The following is a 13463-nucleotide window of genomic DNA, read 5'->3' as shown; positions in this document are numbered from 1 at the left end:
CCCCATGCAAGTCTGAAATCCAGCGGGGCAGTCAAATTTTAAAGCTTCAGAATGATCTTTTACTCCAGGTCTCACATCCAGGTCACGCTGATGCAAGAGGTGGGTTCCCATGGTCTTGGGCAGGGTCCACCCTGCTCCAGTATGGCCTCTTCTTAACTAACCATATCTGTAATGACTCAATTTCCAAATAAGGTCACATTCTGAGGTTTTGGGAGTTAATACTTCAACATGTAGATTTTGAGGGGGATGGGGAGGACAATTTAACCCATAATGGTATGCCTTCTGACACCCCTAAATTCACTTCCTTCTCACATGCAAAATACAGTAATCTCATCCCAGCATCAAGTCTAAGTCCAAAATCTCATTCACATACTATCTAAGTTAGGTCTGGGTGGTACTCACCACATGATTCATCCCTGGGGCAAAATTCCTCTGTATCTTTGAACCTGTGATACAAGTTATTTGCTTCCAAAATACAATGGTGGGACAGGTATAGGATAGATATTCCATTCCAAAAGGGAGAAATCAGAAGAAAAAATAAGGGTTATGGTTCTAAGTGAGCCTGAAACCTAGCAGGGTAAATTCCATTTGATTTTAAGGCTTGAGGATAATCCTCTTTGGTTGAATGTTCCATCCTCTAGACCTGCCAGGGAGGCGACCTCACCCCCTCCACCCTACGTAACAGTTCTGCCATTTAGAATGGAGGAGGTGGCTTCTCCTTCTGGAACCAAGGAGGTGGCCCCACCCTTGGGGTCATTCTTCCTTCTTCTTTAAAGATGACACATATCTGTAACCAGACATCTCTATAAACCCATTTGCTGCCTTTAGAAGCCCAGAAGTCTGGCATCTTTCCTTCATTTTTTCCTGTCTCTGTCCCCTTCCATCCAAGTTGGCAACATTTTTGTTGAGATGGTTGATTGGCTCCACCTAGTTTCTATAGCAAACACCTGTTCAGCCACACCCTTGGTGCTTTCTCCAGAACATACTTTTTAAATTTTTTGTAATATATATAAGTTGATAATTTTCCTGATCTTCAAATTCTGGTTTCTTTTTGCTTAGCAGCTCCTATTTCAATTTATCTTTCTCCTCTCACATTTTACTATAAGTAGCAAGGAGAAACCAGGCCACACCTTCAATATTTTGCTTATAAATCTCCTCAGCTAAATAGCCAAGTTTACGACTTACAAATTCTACCTTCCACAAACAGTAGAACACAATTCAGCCATGTTCTCTGCCACCTTAAAACCAAAATTGCCCTTCTTAATTACAACTGCAATGACCCTATTTCCAAATAGGGTAACATTCTGATGTACTGGGGGTTAAGATTTCAACATGTGAATTTTTGGAGAACACAATTCAACCCATAACAACCTGCTAAATTTTCACTGTTCTAGAAGGACCTAACAACCGTCTGTCTCAAGATCCACATTATGTTTTTGACATGGGTGTACTCAATGACAAAACAGCCATCAGAGACGTCAGCAATGAAGCCAGTTAAGTTCTGTGGAGCTGATTTCATGGTTGTATGAGTTTCCAGGGCAAGGTCTTAGCCCTGCGTCCTGGTCTAGCTTAGTTGGGAAGCATTAAATAATAATAGTCACCATATATTAAGTTCCCATGATATGCGAGGGGCTATACTAGAGTCCTCATAGATATATTATGGAATCTTTAGAATAACATTGCGGGGCACTATTTATGATTTCCATTCTAAAGATTAGAAAACCAAGGTACAGAAAGTTTAAGAGACTTGTACATGGTCATAGAGAGTACAGAGAGATCCATGCCTTGAAGTATCTCAGAAAATTACTGGGGTGGTTGAGTCAGTCTGGAATCATCTGCAGACCTGGTATGTCATCTGCCTTGGGGAGTTCATCAATACAACCTTATTCACTTTGAGCCTTTAGAGCTAGATACCCAAGAATCTTCCCATTTAAAAACAGTTTTTAGTTCTGGTTGGGTTTTCAGCTCATCATCACATCCACAGATCAAATCGGTGGTCTGATGATCTGGTTGGTATCCAAGTCCCTGCCTTGTTCGTTTTAGCCTCTTCAAGGGATCCTGCTCTTGAGAGCCTGGCTACTGAAATGATTCTGTGCCTATTTGGAAGAATCTGTTTGTAGTGGAAATTGCTAGCAGACATGGGACTCTGCCTATTTAAGCAGTCTCCCCGTAGACCAAGTTCAGCTCAAATCACACCCTCAAATTTTCAGGTCCTCTTGGACATTATGATTGCCACTGCTTGTGCATCCCTTAGGTTCAGTGGGCTTGGCAAGTGAGGGATAATTACTATTTTGGATAATTAGTTAATTAAATATTTTGAGCATGTGTCAGTTTAACAATAATGAATTCCATGGCCATGATTTCTTCCCTCCTAGAGCATTACAGTCTCTGCCCAGACCCAGTTAACTCCCCTGTGCCTGAAGTCTTATCATTGAGATCCTGGTGTGCTTCACAGCCATGGCTGCGTGAGTTAGACAGAATATATATGCAGGACAAAAGCCCAGAGAACCCTTGAGGTGAATTTGGAGTTCATCTGTTCCCTAAGAAATTTCAGGTTATAGCCACACTATGTTACTTTAATTCTCACTCATTTCAGTATCCTTGCTTCATTAGGTAATAAAGGGTAGAGGTACAGCTCGTATTTTGTCTGTGGCAGAGGCCAAAATCTGGAGATACCCATGGGAATATGTGTCGTGTTTGTGAATATCATCCACCTGTGCTGTGTTTGATAATAGCCCATCTATTAGGTCAACTACAAAAGATCATGGCAAACCCTAGTCAAATATCCTGACTTCCCTGACTGGTCCACAATGGATCTCTTATTTCACACATTCTTCTAAACATGCTTTGATTCTATTTATAAATGGCCTGTACCACCTCAAGGGCTAGTAAGTCCCATAAGTTTCCTACCTGCTGTGTAAAGTTACATTTCCTTTCAATTTTTCCCAAATGGCTTCCTTCCAATTTGGAGGCTGCTCCCTAGTCCCCATGTGTAGGGTTAGCTGAACAAGGCCGTGTACAACTTCTCACTCCTCTTAATCATTATCTGCAGAGACTTTGATTGGATTGTTTCTGAGTCCTGATCTTTTCAGAGTGAGGAAGCTGTGTCATTTAATACCTTTTCTAACACAACAGAGGCTGCCTACTCTTGATCATCTGGCTTTCCTTCACAACGGGTCTGCTGTGGTTGTTAAAGCTCTAGAAGTGTGGCACCCAGGACAGCAGGGGTCCTCCCAGGCAGGACCCCCCACCTGCACTCCTTGCCAGCAATAATGAAATCTCTTGGCCCCATCTTCCTCAGTTCTTATTCCCCCAAAGATTCCTTTAGCCAGAAGAGTGTCCCTCTGAGAATTCTAAAGCAGCTAACATCCCACAAAAGGGGAAGCAAATTTCCTCTGGGGTCACGTCATTTGCTGTCATTCCAAGCGTCTGATTATAGATTCTGAAGTTCTGAAAGCCCCCAAAGAGTGGAATCACCTGCCGAGAAGCTGCATGGCTAGCCAGGGAGAGTCTCTTGATGCACGCTTTATTTCAAGCATGAGGACCTGGTTTATTAGAAGCACTAGGGGAAAAACCCACACCTGAGACTTCTCACATGCTTGTGAAATTCAGATATGAGAAGAAACATTGTTGGGATCAATCAGAATTTGCTGGCCACCTGGCTGGAGGGAGATGGCCGAGGAGGCAAATGGTGAAGACTTTGAATATTCTGCCTTGAATAAAGTGCCCTGGCTCCCTGGGGTTTGGACAAGGATGAATGAAACCTGCTTTGGCTTGTTCTGACATCCAGTCCCTGGAGCGAATGGCATCTGCAGCGGGAGGCAGGGGATTCAGTTCTTCCTTTTTAACAGGAGCCTTTGTGGTGCCTGGTTTAGAATCTCTCAACCCTGCCATTCCAGCTCCCTTTAAAGGGTGGCTTGTCAACACTGAATGTTGGGTGAGCCTTGAAAAGGTAGGCTTGTTCTTGGCAAAATTCTGATTTAAAATTAAGTTTTCCTCCATACTTTCAACTGAAGTTCAATTCAAAGACTTGACTTCACTAAGGGTGGGCCAATGAGAAAGAAAATTAAAAATCTGCTGACCCCAACTTTTAGGAAACATTACCCAAAGTGACATTGTTTTATGTTCAATCACTTGTAGGTAGAGAAACCCAAATAGAGAGGTAAGGAAGACGGGGTAGAGAGGAAAGTCGATGAAAGTGCTAACACCAGCATGGCTTTCAGGTCAGGTAAATCCAATTACTTCTAGCTAGCTGTGTGATCTTGGGCAAGTTAATTAATCTCTCAGGGATAATGATACCTATTGCACAAGGTTGGTATGAGAAATAAATGTAGTATTTACACAAGGTGCAACACATTGTAGGTATACAATAAATGTTCTTTTTTCATTTTCAGAGACACTATCATAGATTCTTCTACAAAGAAAATGCTTGCCAAAATGTAATTACTATTACATGCCCCCCACAAAAAAATTAAACAGAGAGATAATGTGTGATTATCTCTTTGTTTTACTTTTTGGGGGGCATGCTACGGAATGAAGATGTTTGAACCAACAGCAACATGTTCATGAGGAAGTTAAGTTGTGACTATAGAAGGCAGATGAATGGGCAGTCCTTATGTCCTTTCTCAGGAGAGCCTCCACAAAAACTGGGCAGGATGTCATTTAAGGATACATGCCAGATCTGTGACAGAGGTCCTCTGTGAGGACAGGTTGAGGAAAAGGTGTTTCACTTCACGGGTGTTAATAATGGGACAAATGTTAGAACAGCATATATTGGTTGCATATAATTTGCTACTAATATAGAAGGTGATTACATTTATTTTAAAATTTTTGGCAAATGAAAACATGCCCTAGAGAAAATAGCAAGAGAGGAAAACATGGATAGAAGTTGCAGAATTCAGAGGCCTTTATTACTTAAGAACAAAAGAAGAATGTCTTGTGATGGGTAAAACAGAACCCAACCACCAACCTGGGCCATGACAAGGCCCCAGATCTGTCTTCTATGGGTAGCCTTGACTCCTTCTAATGTTATTCCACACCAAGCCCTGTCATTTTAGGGAACACCTGCCCAAATGTTCTTCTTTTCTCTCCCCATGTGGCCTTTGTTTCCAACATCCCAGGCTTACATAGGAGATCCCTCTTGCGCTTCTTTGGTAACAAGTTTCATGTGTTATTCTGTTGATGTTGGAGAGGGGTCCACTTTAAGAAAAAGAATACAAAATTAGGGCTAAAAATATTTATTTAGAATGAGAGAAGAAATCATAACAACTTACACATTTAAAAGCTGGGAAATACTACAGACATCACAAACTTTGGGGAAATTGTTCATTATTTTAATCAATAAATCAACTGATAAACCTCTTTCCTTTATATTTTTTGGTTTCATATTCTTCGATTACTTTTTCCTGTGATAGTGATCTTACAATATTGCAGAGAAAGCAGAAGGATAATTTGCTCTTTATCATAGTTGATTGAATATTATTTTCATTATTTGTGATTTAGAATAGTTTCATTCAACTTCACAACTCATCACATAAATTTTTAAAGGACCAGCCCAAAATGGCAGCATAGAGCAAGCTGGCTTCACTCTCCTTCACAGAAAACTCAAAACAAATATACAGCTTTGGATTTTCACCAGCAACAAACCAGACTCACTATGAGAATGAGATAGTTCCTGGGGCCCCAGAGAAATAATAAAACTTTGAGCAAACAATAGGATAATTGGACTTCCACAACTTCAACATTCCTCCCCAACATTCTGCTCAGCACCAAGCATGTGGAAAATCTCCCCCCAACTCCTGGTTTCTACACTGGAAAAAGTGGGATTGAGGTGGTCAACCAGCTTCTTCATCATCTTGGGTGTACTTGCAGGAGATCTGTCTTGCCCTTACCCCACAAACATCGTGATTGTCTGAAGGGAGAAAGAACTGTCCCCGAGGACAGCCAGAGACAAAGGGAGAAGGTGGGATGACTATCCCCAGCCCTGGAAACTCTGCTGTGTAACTTGGCCAAATGAGATGCCTCATCAGAGTGGCTGCTTAGCAGCACCATGCCATAGGAGGTACATTCTGCAGGTCCCCTGGGCATGAACCCCTAAGCCAGCCTTCCCACACTGCTGAGATAATGCCTGTGGGACCTCACCAATTCAGGACAGGAAGTGCTCTAATCATTTACTGGAGCCAAGGCGAACCTGGGTTTAAGGCACCACCTAGAGCCAAAAAGGAGGTGGTGACTTAGCGGTAAAGATTCACTATGCGAATATATCCAATAAAAACCCAACAAGATGGATAGGGAAAACTGGAATACATAACTGATCCTTCAATGCAAAGACATAGATGCATACCCTTAAGAAAAAACAGCAGAGAACCCTGACCTCCCCAAAAGGACAAAGCAAAAATCCAGTGACTTGGTCCTAATGAGACGATGATTTGTGAGCTCTCTCACCATGAATTCATGTAAATTGTTAAGATTTTCATCAAGTTTGGGAAAACATCAATCAAGCTTCTTTCCTGTGTGAACTGTAGGATTTCAGGGCATTTCACTTTTTTGGTTCATGGACTAACTCTCGATACTCCTTGAATTGATGATGTTAGGACTGTTCCTGGAAGTGCCCATGGCCAGTGATCATTTAATTATGCTTGGGAGTGACCACATTCCACATAAAAACACTTCACTAAACTCAAACGTGTTTCCATAACTCAGCTTCCCAGAAGCTACATCCTCCAAGTGCCCAAGATTCCTCCAGTAGCCTTTAACTCTGAGGGGGAAAGATCATGGTAGGTAAATTGGATTGGGAAGCAATAGCAGTAAACCAACTGAAGTCAAACTATCTTTTGCAAATTTTATAAAAATTTCATAATCTTAAATTTTATTGGCATCATGGATAATCTACCTCTGTCCCTTTGTCTCTAGGATTGCACATCTTGTACCTGGTAGAAGGTCAGTTGGGTGAATCAGGGTTACTCCAAGCCCTTCTTTACATTCTAGCCCCTCTAATTCTTTCCCTTCTCCTCCCTCTATCCAGTTTCTGCTTAGCCTTTGAGGCCCAGCTCATGTACATGTCTTCCACCATGACCACCTGGTCCTGTATTGTTCACATTGATTTCTCCCCTGCCACTGTCATATTTCCAGTTGAGACAGGGAAACCTGGAGGCAGGGACACCTAACACAAATAATTCTTGACAAATGGACTTGAAAATACATCTGTTTCCTATGGTTAACTAATTACTGACTGTCATCTTGACCTGGGCCACTCACTAGAACCAGATGTTCTCCAAGTTATTTTAAGGATTATTTCATAAATGTAATTTTGACTCTTTTTTCCCAAAGATAAAGGAAAGCCTGCTGGGCTATTGCTCTGTGCCTACAGATTATACAGGAGAGAAAAGCCTCTCATAGATGACTGACTTCTAAAGCAGATGTGCCAAGTTCCTTGGGCTAAAAACTCTTTAGTTGGAAATGATCAGGGCATTTTTAATATGAGTTTTCAGAATATGTACTTTGAGCAATGCTAATAATGATCAGTGTGATGGTGACTTGGTTTAAGGGTTTCAGGGATTTCAAGTGCTAATAAAACTGCCCAGAGGAACATGAACTCACCTGATATAGCAGAACTAATGAAGGACTCGGCGCACAAAGTGTCCCTTGTCAGAGCGGAAGTATTTGTGTGTGGCCTCATCCAACGAGGCATTTGACAAGGACAGAAATAGAAAACCGTTTGTGGCCACCTGGCAGAGATTTTCCTGGTGTCTTGGTTTGTTATTCCTACTATTGTACTTCATTCTTTCCTAAAAATCTTTTTTTCCCCTCTTTGCCTTTTCAGTTGGCTTCAGCACCTTTGTGAGTTTTCATCAGCACATTTCATTCTTTACGGAACAATGAAAATATAAGAGAGGGATAAATGAGGGAATGAGTCTACTAGTAATTGTGATGGGAAGTTGGGGGAATTGCGTTGGCTTCCCTGTTGTTCGTCTAAATCACGTTGTTCATTTTCCTTGACACATGCACGAGGGAGATGAGGGCTCCTGTATTTAAATGAAGAACAATGAGCATCCAGGCTCCTCTCTGAGTTAGGATGAAAATTATTATTCATTGAGTACCTACTATGGGTTGGGCTAGGTGTTTAGCACTGAGGACAAAAGGAAAAGACAGATTTGTTGCCCAGGGTGCTTAGAATCTCTCGAGCCTGTAGTTTGCCATCCTTACAGCACAATGGCTGCAATCCTTAACTGCACACCTTCTGGATGCCAGGAATGGTGAGAGATCCAGAGAGGTCAGGCAGCCTCTGCCCACCAGGCATAAGGTGGCAATGCCAGAGAGTAGTCAGGCCCGAAGTCCCTGGGAAGACAGCGGGAAATCAGTGTGGGCTGGTAGGGGAGAGAAAGGACAGAAGAGAAACCTGGTATTCCATTTATCCTGTTTAGCTCACAGCAGCCCTAAGAGGGGGATAGTATCCTAATTGAAATACGAGAAGTTCTGCCTCAGAGAGGTCGATGATTCTTCTCAGTGTCACACAGCTGGCTGCAGAGCTTCTTGAAAGCCAGGAGTGTCTTATGCATCTGTGTATCTTCAAAATGTCCTGGTACAGAGGTAATGCCCGATCAGTCCTTGGGAATTAAAGAAGTGATGAAGTGCTGAAAGCAGGTTTCAAACTCAGCCCTATCTGAATCCAAGGTCTGTGGTCTTCCCTCTATTCCACGGTGGGTTCCACTGACAGAACCAGAGGCAGAATTGGAGGATATGGCATTGCCACATTCTGCCTGGCCTGCCCTCTTTGGGCAAAGGCTGCCTGATCTCTCTAAATCTCTCACTATTCCTGGCACACGGAAGCTGGGCAGTTAAGGATTGCAGCCACTGGGCTATAAGGATGGCAAACTTCAGGCTAGGGAGATTCTAAGCTCTGTAAGGACAATGGATTCGTTTCATCTTGAGTAAACAACTTAAACAGATTGAAATCCATTTTTAAGCCTCTTGAGGTTCAATGATAGTGGGGATTTCCTGTGTCTCCAAGGATTGGAGACACAGGATTAACACCAAGGAGTGAGTTCAGGGCTCAAGAGGAGACTGTAGCACCATGGGGAGTGGAGAAGGAGCTGAGATGGATACACAGAGAGAACAGGGAAGGAGAAAGTTGCGGGTCTGGGGCAAATGATCTTCTTAGCGTTGTTTGGATGGTTCAGATTGGGTGGTGCCTTGGAGATCATTCAGCATGCCACCTCGTTTTGCAAGTGAGCAAACAGAACTGAGAGGTTAAGTAACTACTCGAGGTACAGGGCAGTCAGTGGCTGAGCTGGTGCTAGAACCCTAGTTCATGGGCCCCTATACCTCCCTTTTTTATGATTTCTTCATAGTTACCCATGAACAAATATTTAATGTGTCTACTGTCACTGGTGTGCATCTTTGTATTTGTCTTCTTTAAATAGAGAGTAAGGGCACCTAGACAAGCATTAAAACCCAAGAAAGGGCCATGTTTTGTTTTGTACCATTTCTGTAGTGCAAATTGTATGGTCATTGGTCTCTAAAAAGATGAGACATGGAGATCTTGTCACATAGTGTCCAGTATTTAGCATGACTCTCCATTTGATTTTACATAAATACTGCAAGGATCTGAGGGAATGATGCAATAAAGAATATCCTGTGTACAAATTTGATAAGCTCTTAACAATATGGTGCCTGACAGCCTCTCACTTAAAGAGAAGACATCCCGTCAATCAGCATGAAGCATGCTAAAATCTCTGCTTCTGTGAAGTTCTTTATGCCTGCAAAGCAGCTTTCTTCTCTCCAACTCTTAACTGTCTTTAATATAATATGCCAACTGTAGCAATTGGAAGCATAACGAACAGTAAGTTGCTTTCTTACTCTCAGGAACTTGTTATTCCCCTGACACCAGCAAGACTCTGGCTTCTGAGTGTTGCATTTGCACTTTTTCCATTCTCCATCCTCCACTCTCTACCCAACTTGGAGTGCAGGGCAGAAGCAAACATCCATGAATCAGGCCTTTGCCCTGAGCTGGGCATAGTGTCAGATAATTTCTTGTTTACTTAATCCTCACAATAGTCCTGGAAGAGTGGTAGGTGAGAGGGGTAATAGTGTCCCCATGGTAGAGATCAGGAAACTGAATGTTATGGAGTGAATTATGTTGCCCCCCAAATTCATAGGTTGAAGCCCTAACCCTCCGTGTGACAGTATTTGAAAATAGGCCTTTAAAGAGGTAATTAAGGTTAAATGAGATCATAATGGGTGGGGCCCCAATTCCATAGAACTGGCGTCCTTACAAGAAAAGGGAGAGATTGCAGGAGCACAGGTGTGAAGAGAGAAAAGGACTTGTGAGGACACAGCAAGAAGACAGCCATCTGCAAGCCAAGGAGAAAGGTCTTGGGAGAAACCAAACCTGCCAACACCTTGATCTTAGACTTCCAGCCTCCAGAACAGTGAGTAAATAAATGTCTGTTGTTTAAGCCACCTAGTTTTTGATATTTTGTTTATGGCAACCTGAACACACGAATACACTGAGGCTCAGGGAAATTAAATCAATAAGCACAGAAATGGCTATTCTCCTACTGAGAACCTGGAGAAGCCCTCTGAGGCAGAAACATGGGCTCAGGGGACTTGGGTTTGCATCCAGGCTGTGTCACTAATGAGCTGTGTGACATAGGAGAGTTACTGCATGTCTCTAGGCTCATTTCCTCATCTCTTACAAAAAAAAAAAAAAAATGAAATAATTGACCTTTAGTATCCTTTTCAACCCTTGAAATTCTGTGTCTATCAACATTTTCTTCTAGGCCTCAATTCCTTATCTGTAAAAAGGAATAATAATACCTACCCTAAATAGCCTGAAGAATGTAAAGAGAATCTAATGAGTTACAGGACTAAGGAAGGACTACATATAAGATAAGTGTAGAACATGATCTGCCCGGGCCCAAGTCCCAGCTGGGCCCCTTTCTAGCTGAGGTTCCTTGGACAAGTACATGTACTATTTCGAAGCTTCTCTTAACTCACCTGCAAAATGGGCCAAATAATACTCCCTACCTTAAGGAGTTGCTACAAAGAACAAATTAGATGCTCTGTGGACCATGCTTAACAGAGAGCAGAGCCCATCCCATTCTCTATAGTGTCAGTGATTTTTATTGTTATTATAGCCCCAGAATGGTGGCCTTGTCTTCAGTGAGTCCTGTTAGAGTTAGCAGGGTCAGGCTTCGGTTCCAATTCCAGTGCCTACTTGCCTATGAGCATGGGCAAGTTGCTTAGCCTCTGGGATTTTTGAGGTTCTAAGAATTCTGAGTGTTAGGTTAGTGCCTACTGCACCGATGATAAATTGAGATAAAGCACGCAATGTGCTTTGTCAATTTAAGGCTGTATATAAATGTGAGGAATTACTGTTATGAGCAAGGATCACTTCCTCCGTTTTCTGCCAATACCGTATATGTACTGCCAAGAGCCTTGCTCAGAGATGCTTGAAAAATGGAGAGTGTGGAAGGAATGGAAGGCAAATGCTTACTGTAGTTATAATAGCACACAGAGGTGTCATATTAAACAGAATTAATGATAAACTTGGAGAGGGTGGCATGGAACATGTTCCAAAGTGTCCCCCTCCCCCATCATTGCTAGAGAGTGTCTCAAGGCAGGAAAGTGTTGACAGGACAAACACCTGCAGAGTGCTTCTAGCCAGTCCAGATAAAGCTGGGATACCTTTGTTAAACACAGCGCCCAGTGGCTGCCAGAAAGGTCACTAGTGAGAAAGGGGAAGGTGATCTGTTTTTTTCCTATCTGGCATATGACAGCCAGACTTTTTGAGGTTAGGCCTATGGTTACTGGTTGTGGCCTATCTGGAACATCAAACGGTCAGGCGCATGGTAGGATGAGGCCTATAAGGACCCTCATGGCCAGTGGAGAAGGTGGGGTCAGAGCCTTCTAGGACCAGAGGCTCCTGCCCAACATAGCTCTCCAACATAGATGGGGTCCACCTGCCCACTCCTCCTTCCTCTTCATGGACGTAGGGGTTATGGTAATGTGTTGTTTGGGGGTTGGACCCAATAACGTGGGGCTTGGGATGTTGCAGAGATTTTGGCTATAGGCATTCTTTTCTAAGCTTTTCTGTCTCTGAATCAGATTGGTTCAGGATATTTGCTGACTCTCATTGCATGAGGAACACTGTGAGACCAATAAAATGTCCTAAGACTGCTATTCAATAGTTTCTATCTTAATTTCTATTAACTGTCTTTGAAGTGTTTTGAAATAAACTCTTTCACATACACATTTTCACAAATTATTTCTTACCTATACTTTGTGCAATGTACTGTAATATTTTCTATTCTATTTGATTTTATTTAAAAAATGTTGATCAAGACCCATTAAATTAAAGTCATGATGCACAACAAGTTTGCAACCCTCAGCTTGGAACCACAGGAATACTCTATGGCCATCCAGAGGTACTGCAATGTCCTGTGAACAGTCACTGAGCTGTACCTTTGTGATGTGTGCACCTTCTGAAACAGGATGACAATGTAGAAAGACCATAGGCTTTGGTGTTAGACCTGAGGGCCAATGCTATCCCTTCCTGACTTAAGCCCCTTTTTCCTTACAGTGCCTACTTTACAGAGCAGTTGTAAGGACAGGGTGATCATGTGTATGTGAAAATGCCTGACATAGTCTGGCCCAAAGTAGGACTTCAATAAATATTAACTCCCTTCTTATTTCTAACCAGTTGAGAGTCAGAGTCCCTGACAATACTTGCAGTTTTCTAGAACATCTGTCCTTGCTATGTCCGCCTCTTAGGTTCAGAGAGCCTTTGAAGGAAAACAAAAGAGTTGCTTCTCCACACTGATTGCTTTGAGGGGCTTCTTTAGGGTTGAATTTCAATAATCTTAGAGTTGCTAGGGGAGCTTAAATATCGTTTGCCCTCAGAGAATTCAGTGGCTAGGGATCTTGCTATATAGAAAGACGATTTTTTTTTTTTTTTGCCTTGGTTAGATGTCTTTTTTGGTTAAGAGGCTGCTCTGCAAACACATCAAGAAGAGATAGTATCTGAACCCAGGACAAGAGAAAACTTACCAACAGCTGAGTCAATAAAAGCATTGTAGCACCTGGTGAGCAGTTAGGTAAAATACATCTGAGCCCTCCTTGTCTGATTTCAGATTTTTGTGTCCCATGTTTGACTTCCCATGACACATCCTTGCTCACCACCTGTACTCAGTATAACTTAGTTATCACTCCCTTCCTGTGTCCTAGACACATCATAGAAGGGTCCAGGCTGGACTGTTTTGGAAGAAAGAGTAGTCTGTTTTGTGCTCTTTGTCATTTTGTAACTCACCAGCACTTGCTCCATTCACTTTGTGGCCAGTGCTCTGAGACCCTCATCCTCTCAAGGTTCTCTGCTGCCACTTCCAGCTAACCACAGGAGATGAAGAGCAAAAGCAACACTGTCCTCCCCACCACTCATTATCCCAGGTATGGACACAGGCTTC

At 42.5% G+C, this 13463-nt stretch overlaps 1 long non-coding RNA gene across 1 annotated transcript; it reads right to left on the bottom strand.

Annotated features, from left to right (window-relative positions):
• Positions 1–4882: 4882 nt before the first annotated feature.
• On the bottom strand, positions 4883–13175 carry LOC129526977 (uncharacterized). Its single transcript, XR_008671807.1, has 2 exons — positions 13051–13175; positions 4883–5199 (listed from the first exon to the last, which is right to left on the bottom strand). It is a non-coding gene; the product is annotated as an uncharacterized lncRNA (long non-coding RNA).
• Between the last annotated feature and the right edge of the window lie 288 nt (positions 13176–13463).

Source organism: Gorilla gorilla, chromosome 16 (assembly GCF_029281585.2).
Source record: "Gorilla gorilla gorilla isolate KB3781 chromosome 16, NHGRI_mGorGor1-v2.1_pri, whole genome shotgun sequence".
NCBI classification, from domain to species: domain Eukaryota; kingdom Metazoa; phylum Chordata; class Mammalia; order Primates; family Hominidae; genus Gorilla; species Gorilla gorilla.
The sequence above is the reverse complement of the archived record's forward strand: the minus strand, read 5'-3'. Positions and strand labels throughout refer to the sequence as shown.